Below are 14,377 nucleotides of genomic sequence, written 5' to 3'. Positions count from 1 at the left end.
CTGCAGCTGAGACTGCAGGGCTGAAGGGCTGGCAGGTGAAACCAACTGCCAACGACACCCTCAGCAGCTCGATAACAGGTCCTTCCTTGAAGAAAGATTTGGGGAGTGCATTAACATGTCTACCACATATAAATGTTTATAATTCATTGTAAGTAACATTTATAATCCATTTATTATAAATATATTTTCCTATGTATTCTTATACATAATGATAAGAACCCACTTTTCCAAAAATGCTCAACATGTATTAGACTCTTAGCTAAACACATTGCCTTGTTACTATATTTAATGGTTACAACAACCCTATGAGGCGGGTATCATTATCCCTCTTGAACAGATGAAGAAGATGAGGCTCAGAGGGTTTCAGTAAGGTTAAATAACTCATAAAGACTCAAACCCAATTCTGTCTGATGTAAAAGCAGTATAGTAAAACCACTATAACAAAACTGCTGCAGGAGTTATTCAGGTAAAGTGGGGGAAGGAGGTTGCCAGGAATTAGCACAGATGAGACAACTGCATCCGGGGGAGTCTAGAGACAGAGGAGCATGCCTGACAACCTCTGAGAGATTCCTTCAGTTCTCTCCTAAGAGACACGAGCAATTCGGCACTATTTAGTTTGCCAGTGTCTTCTGTTCTCCGTACTTCAGAGTACTTGCGTACATGGGATAAGGGAGCTGTAGACTTTGACTAGAAGACAGATAAAGAAAAAATGCCTGCCCATAGGACAGTGTTGAAGTGCAAGGGAGGGAATTCAAGACAAGGAGCTTGGTGAGACCCCACAGGGTGTCCAGATTCTGAGAAGTCAGGATATGAGCTATGAAGGTATTTAGGAAAATGAGTCAAGGGCAAATTTCACAAGTTAGCCAAAGGCAGCCCTGTCTTGGGATTATATCCCACAAAATTTCTAAAATTAAAAATGTTCTTGAAGATCACTCAATCCAACCTTCTCAAATTTTAGTGAGGGTGATGTAGACCTCGATATGGCCTGTCTATGACTTGACAAAGATTGTAGAGAAAGAAGTAAAGAATAAGTGAGAACATGGGTCTGCATGACAGTTGGCACTGTTTATTAACATCCCTCCGTTTTTCATCCCCGTGTTGGTTAAGTTCTCTAAGGAGCAGATGCTAAGATAAAACAAAGGCAAAAGGTTTACTGGAGAGTAATACCCTTGAAGAAAAAGGGAAAGGAGCAGGATTGAACAGAGGCAGCTGTCAGACAGCAGTCCACCCCAGGGCAGTCCCTACTCACCCAGAACAGGCCATGGAGCAAGAGCGCCCGTTAGAAGCATCTACCCTGCTCTAGTCTCTGCTTCTATGAGTTTGACTCTTTTAGGTTTCTCACATAAGTGGAATTAGGCTTTCTGTGTCTGGCTTAATTTCACTTAGTGTAATGGACCAGGGGTTAGTGAAGCAGGGAGTGGGGGGAATGGAATGTTGCTGTTTCACTGGTATGAAGTTTGTTATGCTAAATTAATATGTTCTAGAGATATGCTGTAGATATACCTAGAGTCAACAATTTTTAAATATTGTGCACTTAAAAATTTGTTAATAGACTTATTGTGGTGATCAGTTCACAACATATGCATATATAGAATCATTATGTGTACACTTGAAACTAATGTTATATGTCAAATATACTTCAATTTAAGAAAAAGGAAGCTTTTGGAGGTGATGGATATGTCTGTCACCTTGGCTGTGGTGACGGTTTCAAGGGTGTATGCATCTGTCCAAACTCATCAAATTGTATACATCAAATAAATGCAATTTTTTGTATATCAATTGTACCTCAATAAGACATTTAAAAATTTTAATTGGAAGACAATTGCTTTACAATGTTGTGTTGGTTTCTGTCATACAACAATGTGAATCAGCCATAAGTACACCTATGTCCCCTCTTTCTTTAGCCTCCCTTTCACCCCTCATCCCATCCTACTCTTCTAGGTCATCACAGAGCACCAGACTGAGCTCCCATGTTATACAGCAATTTCCCACTACCTATTTTACATATGGTAATGTATATATTTCAATGTTGTTTTCTTTTTTTTTTCTAAAGCACCTATTCTGGATGGAAATGGCTAGGCCCTCTTATCCCTCTCATGTTTAGCCATTGGATGGGGCCAGCCTCAAAGGACGTGACCTTGGCAGGCTGTCCACTGACCACACTCCCTATAGCTGGGCAGTGAGCCCTTTCTTGAGGGAGTGCCTGAGCTATGTATTTCTGTGTCTGCTACAATTCCCAATAGAAAGAACAATTCTTCTATCTTTTTTTCTTGACTATATAAATAATCCATGTGCATCATAAAAATTTGAACTACACAGAAAAAGTAAATGGCGAAATGTAAAAGTCACCTAAAACTGCCAATACATTGAAAACATTCTCTTGTATATTTTATGTATATACATGTATGTTATATGTAAATTTGCATCATATAATACAATAAGATTTTATCATTGACTTAAAAAATACATATATTATTCTTAACCCTTTCCACTCCTCCCTGCCCTTCCCAAAATAAACAGTAACAACAATCTAGTATGACCATCTTATGTTTTATGGGCACATAAGAATTTAAAAAGTATTTATACATAATAGTATTTTTATACTTTCACAAATAACGTTGTCAGTGGGCACATGTAAATTCTGCTTCCCCATTTGCAGAGAAGAAAACTAAAGCCTAGAAAGACTTGGTGATATCTAAGAAAGTCACTGAACTTGTAAATGACAGGGCCAAGGCTCAAAGTCCTGGACTTCCCATCCAGTCCTTCCCTGTAAATGTCCTTCCCCAATACTGACCAGGTCTTCCTTCCGATTGACTACATGCACCTGACTGACTCCTCTTTGTGACTGGTAAGGTATCGGGGATTGAACTTCCCATCCCAGGAAATAATCAAGCTAGGTTCTGATGGCCACTCTTCAGAGTCTCAGGGAGATTCTTACACTGCAAGAACATCCTGCTTCAGGGCGCTGGAAGGGAGTGGAGTGTTGTTACTGAGTCAGCATCTATCAATAAACCAGAAATCAACTCTCGCAGTTCCTGTGTTCACACACCACCATCTCGCCCTCCAACGAGCAGTGTTCAGAGAGTTCTGATTTTTTTTTTCAGCTGGATTTGTGGGGTTTTTTTGTTTTTTGTTTTCAAAATTTCTATTTAGCTCTGCACCTCTATAGAACTGCAAACACTGGCCCATTAAAAGAGCACTGAGACAAATGACAATATAATAATAATAACCCATATTTATAATCCACATGAGCTGCTTCAGCCAGGGCGTGGTGTAAAGTGTACTTGATTAAAATGTGAGGAAGGTGGAACTTCCCTGGTGGTCCATTGGTTAAGAATACACCTTGCAATTCAGGGGACGCTGGTTCGACCCTGGTCAGGGAACTAAGACCCTACATGTTGCACCACAATTACTGAGCCCTCATACCCTGGAGCCCATGTGCCACTGCCAGAGAGCACACATGATGCAACTAAGACCCAATGTAGTCAAATAAATAAATATTTAAAAAAATTTTAAATGTGAGGAGGTAATTTGACTGGATTCCTTACTGGAAACATAGATGTGCCATGTAAGTAATCATTAGGAAAGATAACATATGCATCTAGTTAGGTGATTTATTTTCAAGTTTTTAATGATGAACATTTAATAGCAAAGAGCATGAGTTTCAATGTCAGCCAGACCTGGGTTTATATATTGTTTCCTCCACCTCCTGGCTTTATGACCTTGGACAAGTCACTCAACTTCTCTGAGCTTCTTCACTGTGCCTGGCACATAGTAAGCACTTGACAAATATTATGTGTTAGAAGTAGTAAGTTATTTTACCCCACTGTTAGTATTATAAACTCAAGTGTGGTAAAGGCTTCTGGGGCTAGAGGCTCCCCCTAACTCACTTTATTAGCTCTCTACCCACTAAGCTGACCTAAGCCATGGACCCAATTTCTATACCCATCGGTTAACCTCACTTTGCACTATCAAACATATGTTCTCTTAGCCTAAGATAGCATATATTTCAGCCACATATTCCACAAAGTGTAGAAAGAGTAGACCTAACAATATTAGTTACTGGAAAAAAAAAGGAACTGGTGACCAAACTAGTTTGGGATATACTTGGTTAAATGAAGTGAAACAGTTGGTTAGAGACACTCAAGTTAAACGAAGTGAAATAGATTTTTTTTCCTGCAGTACTTGTCAGAAACTTTTATATTCCCAAAGAATTTGTGCCTCTCTCAGAAGCAGATATAATATTGTATTAATCTTGACATTTTCAGTTGCAAATGGCAGAAGCCCAGCTGAATTTAGGTTATGCAAAAAGAGAATTTATTGATTCATATAATTCCAGCTCCTAGGATTGTATATACCTTAGGTTAAAAGGAACCAGGGGTTCAAATCACACCATCTAATCTCTCTCTCCCCGCTTCCTCCCTCTTCTCTTCTCTCCCTTCTTCTTCCTCCTTTATTCTCTCCTCATCTATTTGAACATCTCTTCCCTGTTTGGCTTCATTATCAGGTTTTTGTGTTTGATAGCAATATTGCTCCATGGAAGTCTCAAACTTACAATCTATGAGACAAGACAGACAAAGAATATATTTCCCCCCAATTTATCTATTTTGCATCATGGACCCATGTCTGATTCAATCTCTGTGGCCAGGAGTATGAAGTAGTCTGATTGGGTAAGTGAACATAAACTAAGCATGGAAGAGGGAGAAAGGTGTTAACCTAAAAGAAGAGTTCTAATGGTGACCAAAAAACCATGTATCCCCTCTGAACTCTGAATCTTTAGCACTTCATCTTACTGGGCGAGTGTTCTTTAAGAAACGCTGATTTTGTACAAACTTGGTTTTAAAGAGGAAAAGATATCACCATTTGAGCTATGACTTTTTGAGTATCTATCTATTTTGTGGCTATGGAACTGGGGTACAAAGATAAATGAGATACCTCAATATCTTCCAGGAGTTCACAGTCTGAGAAGTAAAGATCTGAGGCAGACATAGGCAGCTAAGTACAAGGCAACATTCTAGGTATGATACTGTGATATAAATCAATTGCCATTGGAACACAGAGAAGAGACAGGGTTAATCAGCCTTAGTGATGACAGAAGCACTTCACAGAGGAGGAGACACTGTGTTAGGTTTGGGAAGAGGTCAAGTTTGAGAAGGGTCCGTTATCTTGGCATAGAGAACTACTTGAGAAAGCTTCTGCTCTTTGAGAGATCACAGCTGAATTTGGAAGTGATGATAACTGTGTGATTCTAATGCAGACTATGTGGTTAAGTAAGAGAATTGAGAACACTGGAGCCAGATTGAATCCTGACTCCCAAGTCACCCCTCCCTCCCCAATAAGCTTTCCTCATAAAATAATGGACTATGAACACTGTTTTGTGTCTACCTAGAAAGCTTCCTCACTCCCATTTCTCTACTTTCTTTAGGTCCACAGAGGTTATATCATCTGAACCAACCTGAGCCAATCATCTTTTATATTTTCTTGATCACTGTGATTGGCCTCGGGTAGTCATGTGACCCAGGCAGCCTATCAGCATCTTGCCTTCCTCTTTAAAGAGATATATTTGAATAAAGTTGTTCTTTATTCCTATTGTGGTTAAGTAGCTGAAAATATGAATCTGTGACTCCCCAGTCTCCTTCCATGCTACATGTTTTGTAGCTTAAATTGGCCTTTGTCCTTCAAAATGGTCACTTTCTCCAACATTTCACCTGAACACTGCAAAACCTCCCTGCAGGTTCTGAAAAAGGGAAGTCTATATTATATGGAGGGCTTCTCTGATGGCTCAGTGGTTAAAAAAAAAAAAAAAACAAAACTGCCTGCCGATGCAGGAGATGTAGGTTCAATCCCTAGCTTGGGAAGATACCCTGGAGAAGGGAATAGCAACCCACTCTGGTTTTCTTGCCTGGTAAATCCCATGGATAGACGAGCCTGGCAGACTACAGTACAAAGAAGTTGGACACAACTCAGAGACTGAACAACAACAACAATATTATATGGAAGTGGTACAGACAGTATGTAGTCTTTAGGGCATTGCTTCATGACGTCCTGCTGCCCATAAAGCAGGGGTCCCCAACCTCTGGGATCTAATACCTGATGATCTGAGATGGAGCTGATGTGCATAAAACACACAATAAATGTAATATGCTTGAATTATCCCCCAAATATCCCCCACCAATCTGTGAAAAAATTGTCTTCCATGAAACTGGTTCTTGGTGTCAAAAGTTTGATGGCTCAGTGGTAAAGAATCTGCCTGCAGTGCAGGAGACACTGGAGACAAGGGTTTAATCCCTTGGTTGGGAAGATTCTCTGGAGTAAAAAATGTCAGTGCACTCCAGTGCTCTTGCCTAGAGAATTCCCTGGACAGAGGAGCCCAGCGGGCTATAGTCAGTCCATGGGATCACAAAGAGTCAGACACAGCTAAAGTGACTGAGCATGCATGCTTCCCTGCCTTAGAGGATTGGATGTCAAAATTTATCAACCCAATTCCACCTCTTTGAGTCAAGCCTCATCCCCTTCTCCTTACGAGATCCACCTAAATTATACACCTGCCTCCAATTGTGCCTCTACTTCCAATTTACTCTTCACACTTCACAGTGAAGACCCTTCCCTGCAAAGGGAGGACCCTTTGGGAGCCCAAACATGACCATGTCACTTGTTGCTAAAACCAGGGTGTACCACCTGGAAAAAAAAAGGGTCCCATTCCTCAAGTTAGCCCACAAGCCCTTTCAAAGTTTGGCTTTGACCATGTTCCAGTCTCATCTCTCAACACATCTCATAATTTACCCTCCCAACACTGAATTTTCCCATTTCTCTGCATATACCATTTTTAGAACCCCTTCTCTTGGGAAAATCCCACTCACCCTTTAAAACTCAGCTAAGGTATCCTCATACCTTAGTAGGTACCCCAAGAGGACTCATATGTACCCCTATCATCACACTTATTCTGCTTTATGATTGTATGCTCAGGTGTCTGTTACCCCATGAGAGCTAGGGCCCTTTCTTAGTCGTCTTACTCTCCCACCTCATATCCAATTCATGTGCAAATCTTGTTAGGTCTACCTTTAAAATATATGTATGTATTCCAAATCCAACTACTTCTTGTCACCACCACATATTACCCTGGTCTGAACCCCACCATTTCTCACTCATGTATATTTATTTTATTTTTGGCTGTGCTTAGTCTTTGTTGCTGCATGGGTTTTTCTCTAGTTGTGGTGAGTGGGGGGATACTCTCAAGTTGTGATGTGTAGGCTTCTCTTGTTGTGGAGCATGGGCTCTAAGAGCACCGACTTCAGTAGTTGCAGCACAAGACTCAGTAGTTGTGGTTCCTGGGCTCTAGAGTGCAGGCTCAGTAGTTGAGGCTCATGGGCTTAGCTGCTCCATGGCACGTGGGATCTTCATGGATCAGGGATTGAACCCATGTCCCCCACACTAGCAGGCAGATTCTTTACCACTGAGCCACCAGGGAAGCCCCTCTATATTGCTGCATTCACCTCCTCCCAGGTATCCCTTGATTCCATCCTAGCCACCTTCTGGTCAGGAAGCAGTGGGGGGAAAAGCAGTCATCATCAGGACAGCAGCCAAAATGTACCTTTAAAAACTGTCATTCAGATTTGGTTGTTCCTCTGCTCAAAACCTTAAACTGGAATTCTCATCCACTTAGAAGACTGCAGTTCCTACAACGGCCTAGGAGCCCTCCGTGATTTTGCCCGTTCCTTTCTAATGTCATCTTCCACCATTCTCCTCCCATGTCCTGCACTCCAGCCCCCATGGCCTCCCCAGTCCCTCCTGTCCACCAAGTGTGCTCCTGCCCCACAAAAGACAGGTGTTATTCCCTCTGCATGACTGTTTTCACTTGAGTCTCGTTCCCTCACCTCATTCAGGACTTCTCTCAAATGCCACACTCTCAATCAGAACTTTCCTGATATCCTATTTTTAAAATGACAGTTCCTTTTCAACACTCCCCACCCTTCTTTCTTATTTTCTTAATTTTGTACCATTATACCATATATTTAACTTGCTTATTTATTTTATTTACTGTGTGTCTCCCAAGTTGTCCCCCACCCCCAAAAGATAAACTCCTTCATGACAAACAATTCTGCTCACTGATAAAGTTCCAATGCCTAAGACAGAGTGTGGTGAATAGTAAATGCCCAGTAAATATTTGTCAAATAGTGAATAAAAAAACTAATGAACAAATTATTTGAATACAAACTACCTAGCATATAAAAGGCACTTAAAATAACTGATTGAATAAATTAATTAACTAATGAAACCTTCTATAAATCTAAATGAGTTTTTTTTTTTCTGGTGTTTTCAGGGTTCTTTCTCAACCCCCTTCTCAAGTTTCTGGGTCTCCAGCATCCTAAATCAATTGTCCCTGGAGTTTTCTTTTCTTTCTTTTTTTTCTTTTTTTTTGCCCTTCTCTGATGTGATTCTGTAAACGTCTTCCTCAGGAGCAAGAACAGAGTCAATCAATGAGTAGCTGACAATGATGGGTCATATCCCAACTGACAGAGCCCAGTTCCATTCAGGAAAATCTGTCATTCTTAGTGACACAAAGCCAGGCAATGTCATGATTCTTTATCAGGAATTTCTAAAATATTGGGCTGGGCATTCATCTGCAAGCAAAACTAACCTCTTTGGATTCTAGAATTCCATAAAAGGGGCTTGATAAACTGATATTGAAATCAGCAACCTAGCCCTCAAAGCACATGGGGAATATATTTGAAGACAAATAGATTTCCAAATGGGCTTCCCTGGTGGCTCAGCAGTAAAGAATCTACCTGCAGTGCAGGAGACCTGGGTTTGATCCCTGGGTTGGGAAGACCCCCTGGAGGAGGGCATGACAACCCACTCTAGTATTCTTGCCTGGAGAATCCCATAGACAGAGGAGCCTGGCAAGTTGCAGTCCATAGGGCTGCATAGTGTTGGAAACGACTGAAACAACTAAACAGCAACAGCAGCAGATTCCCAAACAGAGACATGTATACAATATGTCTCCATTCAACCTCTATGAGACCGACAGAGAACTTGGCATTAAACAGTAATAATTAGCACGTACACAGAATTTAATAGTCTGTTATAAACTTTCATGTGTATGATTCTATTTGGGCTCCATGCCTCTCCTAAGAAGGGAATATTATGATTGTGGTGCGCTCCAAATTATTTGCAGCTCTGCCTGTGAGAGGGTCAGATGTCCTGCTTACTGCCATATGATTTCCACTGCCTCTCTGCGAGAGGGTATAACAGCCCTGCCCCCATGGTAAATGGAATGTGAGCAGAAGTAAATAGCAGGGACATCCAGCCGAAAGCTTTAGAGCCACTGCACAGCTCTGCCGCATTCCTTATCCCTGGGCACCAAACCAAGCTAGTCAGTGAATGGTTCTTCATCTTGGACCTCAGAATGAAGAATATATATGGAGAAAAGCCACAAAACTATAGCTGAGGGATGACCACAGCAAAAGTATAATATGAGTGATGAATTAACCTCTGTTGCTGTAAGTAACCAAGATTTGGGTGGCTAATTGTTACTACAGCATAACTAACTAGTCAGCATAAGCTGACTAGCACACCCATTTTACAGATGAAGAGCCTAAGGATTAAAGAGATTAGTGACTTTCCCAAAGGCACTCATCAAATAAGCAACAGATCCAGGACTCAAACTCCAGGGTGTCTCACCACCCCCAAACCATGTTCATTCTACCATGCCATTCTGATTAAGGACAATATCTCCTTCTGCACATCTCCTGCAGTAATCTGGGAAACTGAGTGGTATTGGGCTCCAAACTGGTATTTTTTTTCACCAACAAGAGCCCTTTCCTCTCTGAGCCCCTGCCAAGTCAGAAAAGGGCTCTGAATTTCACAGTTATTTAGGAAAACAGAGTTGGCTCAGTCTAGTTGTTTTCATAGACTGGTCTCTGGAAATCATCCCAGCCCAGTGTAAAATATGAAATTTAATCACAGTGGGAATTTAGCCAGACCACACCAAGCCCCATTGACTGTTCCTCTTGTTTCCTTTTAGAACTCAATTGTTTTTCAGAAGCCCTTGGATGGGTATGGAAGAGCTCTGGGGAGACAAGATCAGAACATTAGCTTTATTTAATTTGATCATGCTTTGGGACCTTCCATGATGTTCTTAGAGGGACATCTGGGAACTCAGGCAGTCTTGCTACAAGGTTAATTTTCCTGAACATGTACATCCTACACATGTAAGATCTGTTCCCTAGGGGAATGGTTTAGAGCATAAACACTGAATTCCCAAGAACTAAAATCTGGGCCATGGGTATCAAGCATACAAAGAAATGGTTCATGTCACCCAGGCAACCTGACTGTCCAGCAATATTTCCAAGAATTCTACAAAACAAATGTCCTTGGTTCCTCCTGATACAGAGTAAAAGCCAGCTGTGCCTGGAAGCTGCTCATGAGGATGCAGGAGAACAGCTGAAGTCAGTTTGGATGTCCCACTACGTTTCTATCAGAGACCCAGGGTCACGTACAAGAAAGCATAAGAGGAAATTAGTGAAGTCTGGGCAAGGATTTTAGTCCATAAGCTATGCAGGGAAATGCAAAAGAAGCCTCATCTATTTAGCAAACATTATTCAGCATCTACTATGTAAGTGAGAGACATTTTCCTAAGCACTATGTCAATATTCTGATTTAATGCTGGCAGTAATTCTCTGAGATATGAACTCATATTAAATCTATTTTCCAGATGAAGAAACTGAGGCATAGAGAGAATAAGTATCTTCCAAGGTCTAAAAGCTAGAAATGGAGAAGGCAGGATTTGGATCCTAGAAGTCATCTCTGGAGTCCAAACTCTTTACCTCTATGCAGTGATGCTTCTAAGGTGTCACAGGAGAATCAGAGCTTGGCAAAAACTGAAACTGACTGAACGTCTCCAGCAATGGCATGGTTTCTCTTTCAGTTTGACTCCACTTAGAATGAGAGGGCCCAACCTCCCACGGTGGAGATTGAATACAAGACACATTTCTCATAGCTCATGTCCCTGGAAACTTCTAGGCTGTGAACTGGCAACTGGTAGGGACAGAGCCACTCTGTACCACTGTTTGCATAGCACCTAATGCAGTGCCAGAATCAGAGAATTCCTATTAAGTATTTATTAGAGGGAAGGGAGGATGAGAGGGAGAGAGGGATGAAGAGAGCTAGGGGAAAAGTAAGGAGGGTTGAAGGAGGTAGTAAGGGAGGGAGGGAGAGAGTGAGCAAGGAAGAGAGGAAGAAGGGAGGAGCTATCTAGTTGTCAGTTGTCTATCATTTCATCCCCAGTTAGGGGTGAGCCAATGAGAGCTTAATCTGTTGCTCCTTCTAAGGATATTAGAGATTCTCTCAAAAGAAAACTTCAGAAATTGCTGTGACTTTGTCTCTTCTCACTTGCCCTTATGCAATATTTGTCCCTGGGTTTTCCAGATTTACTGCTGAATATCAACACCCACACACCCACACCCCCCCACACCCCCCACCCCTCCCACACCCCTACAGAACACTGTTTGCCCAGCAGTTAAGCCACGAGAACTCCTATTCTGCTGGTGTTTGTTTGTTTGTTTGTTTTTTCCTGCACAGAACCAGAGAAAGGACTCAAATGCAGGCATCACTCTGACTTCTCTCTATTTTGGGCATCAGGGATGCCCACGGCCCCAGCCTCTTCTCTGCCCACGAGAACCTCAGCTACCAACAGCACTCAGCTGCAGGTGAAATGTCATGGAATCTGAAGATGCAGCAGCCCAAGGGGACCTGTTAGATCACCTTGCCTAGGAATTCTTCATCTTAATTTTGGAGGAATCCATTATTGTCCCTCTAAGGCCTGACTCTTCTCATTATACTACTCTGTCTTCCCACTCTCATGTCTATTCCCATTATTTCCTCAGAGCAACATCTTCAAACAAGGTGGTGTAGCAGTTTAATTCAGAGCACTCGAATTGGAGATAGAGAGACATCAGTCTGATTCCCGGCTCAGTCAAGCTGTGAGCCGTGGGCTCACATCCTTCCCTCTCTGAGCCTCAGTTCTCCTGTAGGTAAAATGGTGATAAGAGCAGATGCTACATCATAGCATTTCTGTAAGGAATCGATGAGACAATGCATCTAAAACACACAGTGCGGAGACCAGCACACAGCAAGACTCAATAACTACTTATGATTATCCTCATTCTTCATGCTTTGTCCACACTCCAAGCAACAGCCGCATGTTTGTGATTCCACATGATTTCACTCGTTTCCAGAGTCAGGAATAGCCTTCCCTTGTTAACCTTCATTTGGAAACCAATTTAACTCTCTGACATTAAAATTAAAATATAAACAGCCCAGCACCTGATTTAATGGACAATTAAAAATTAAATTAACAGTTAGTAAGTGGTAAACTAATTTTGTTATTATAACCATATTAGCCTCATCCTTGGAGGAATACAAAAAGGGGAAAAGAGAGCCCTTAAAACATACACATCTATACCTATCCACCCAGGCAAGAAAATATCTAAATTCATATATCATAACCTCGACAGAGTCACCCTTTGAAGCTATTCCCCCAAAAAACTCAGTTGTCTGATATTCATGCAAAAATATTTAGATGCCAAAGTAATGAGAAATAATGATCTGGGAGGAAAAAAGACTAAACGAGTATCCTATTGCAAGATGTAGAGCAAACAGCTTGGTGAAGCAGCTGGTCATCTCACCCCATGCTCATTGGCAGTCTCTGGAAAGACCAAGGGTTTTCTTGCTTGTCTTCAAATACATGGATCTGCCAGATGTGCTAACTGCAAGTCTCAGGTATGAGGCTTTCAGTTGGGGATCCTTATGCTCAGCTCTGATAGGAGGGGAAGGTGAAAGACAGCCCAGGTGACCTGGAGAGGGCTCCGCAGAAGATGGAGTATGGAAGAATGCACTCCACCCTCTAAAGAAATCATTGCATGTTAATGTATCTGCCCTTCCTACTGATCCGTTCTGTCCACGTTAAGCACTGCTTCTATCCTGTTTACTTTTACACCCTGGCATACAGCAAGCACGGCATCTGGCATGCAACACATAGGTACTCAGAGTTTGTGGTCTTGAATTGATTTAATGTAAATGAGTGAAAAATCTGTTCAATTTCAGATGTTAAGACCCAAGATGCTGCCCTTTCAAGGGACATTTGCCATTTCAGTAGGGAGATTGGAGGAGTGATGCTGAATCCGAAGAGATGGCTTATGCATGGGGTGTTTCCTGGCATTAAGAAGTGGCCAGAGGCTAGGGGGATAGTGTTGGGAGAGGAGGCTTCCAAGAACTCATCAAATCACAGCTTGTAGATGCCTATCTGCTCCAATTACATGCTGGTCTGGCTTCAGTGAACAGAAACTGTCTTCGGAGCAAAGAACACTACTCAATTCTCTTGATGACAAAATACGATCTGATTCTGATAAGAAGTGATCTGAATGGAGCAACTTTCTGCCCACAGAGTCCTCCTTGCCTCTGTTTTTTTTTTTTTTTTTTTTTGAGATCCTTACTGTCATAGTCTCTGCCTTGTAGCAAACATTTGTCAACTTTTGGAAGCCCAGGATCCATTCCCTCCAGCTTAAGTAATAGCTCATTAATTTCCTGGGGGAGATTTCCTCTCACTCAATGTGTACAGTCTTAATGATGGCAACAGTTAAGGCACTTTATTTCCCACCCAAGGATATATGATTCAAGTGTGGCAGATCAGCCCTTTCCTGTTGTGACTTTGAATCTTGAGTACAGGACCTTGAAGAGTAAAAGTGTTTGCCATCATCTCTTCCAGAGGGACACCTTTTCAAGAACGCTGTCCACTTCACACCACTCTGAAGTCAGAGTATCCCTTTCCTTTTCTGAGCTGGCTTATCCAGCCTTCTCATTGATTCTATGATCCAGTACCCTTCTAATAAATTCATTTTCTGCTAAAATTAGCCTGTGTCTGTTTTAACATCTTATTACCTGAAATCTCTATCTGATACTTTGGGACTGGAAAGCAAGAGGTGAGGCAAGAGGAAGCCATCATCATGAAAAGGACAAGTCCTAGGGGTGGTAAGACGCCAACAGGAGAGGTCTGCCAAATGAAACCAATTTTTGCCTATTTTGCTTGACTTTGACCTCAAGTAAATTTAAAGGTCCTCATCCATCTAGCTTCAGGTAGGGAGGTGGGTATTCTTCATGACTGTTTGAGCGTGTGCTCAGTTGCTCAGCTGTGTCTGACTTTTCAACTGTATGGACTGTAGCCTGCCGGGCTCCTCTGCCCGTGGAATTACCCAGGCAAGAATACTGGAGTGGGTTGCCATTTCCTACTTCAGTCTGCATGATTAGCAGAACTCAAAAGGTCTTCTTGATATAAGTCCACCTTTAACCTAGCTTCTCTGTCTCATTTCCCAGAGGATTT

The sequence above is a fragment of the Muntiacus reevesi genome, chromosome 13, assembly GCF_963930625.1.
Source record: "Muntiacus reevesi chromosome 13, mMunRee1.1, whole genome shotgun sequence".
Lineage (NCBI taxonomy): Eukaryota > Metazoa > Chordata > Mammalia > Artiodactyla > Cervidae > Muntiacus > Muntiacus reevesi.
The sequence above is the reverse complement of the archived record's forward strand: the minus strand, read 5'-3'. Positions refer to the sequence as shown.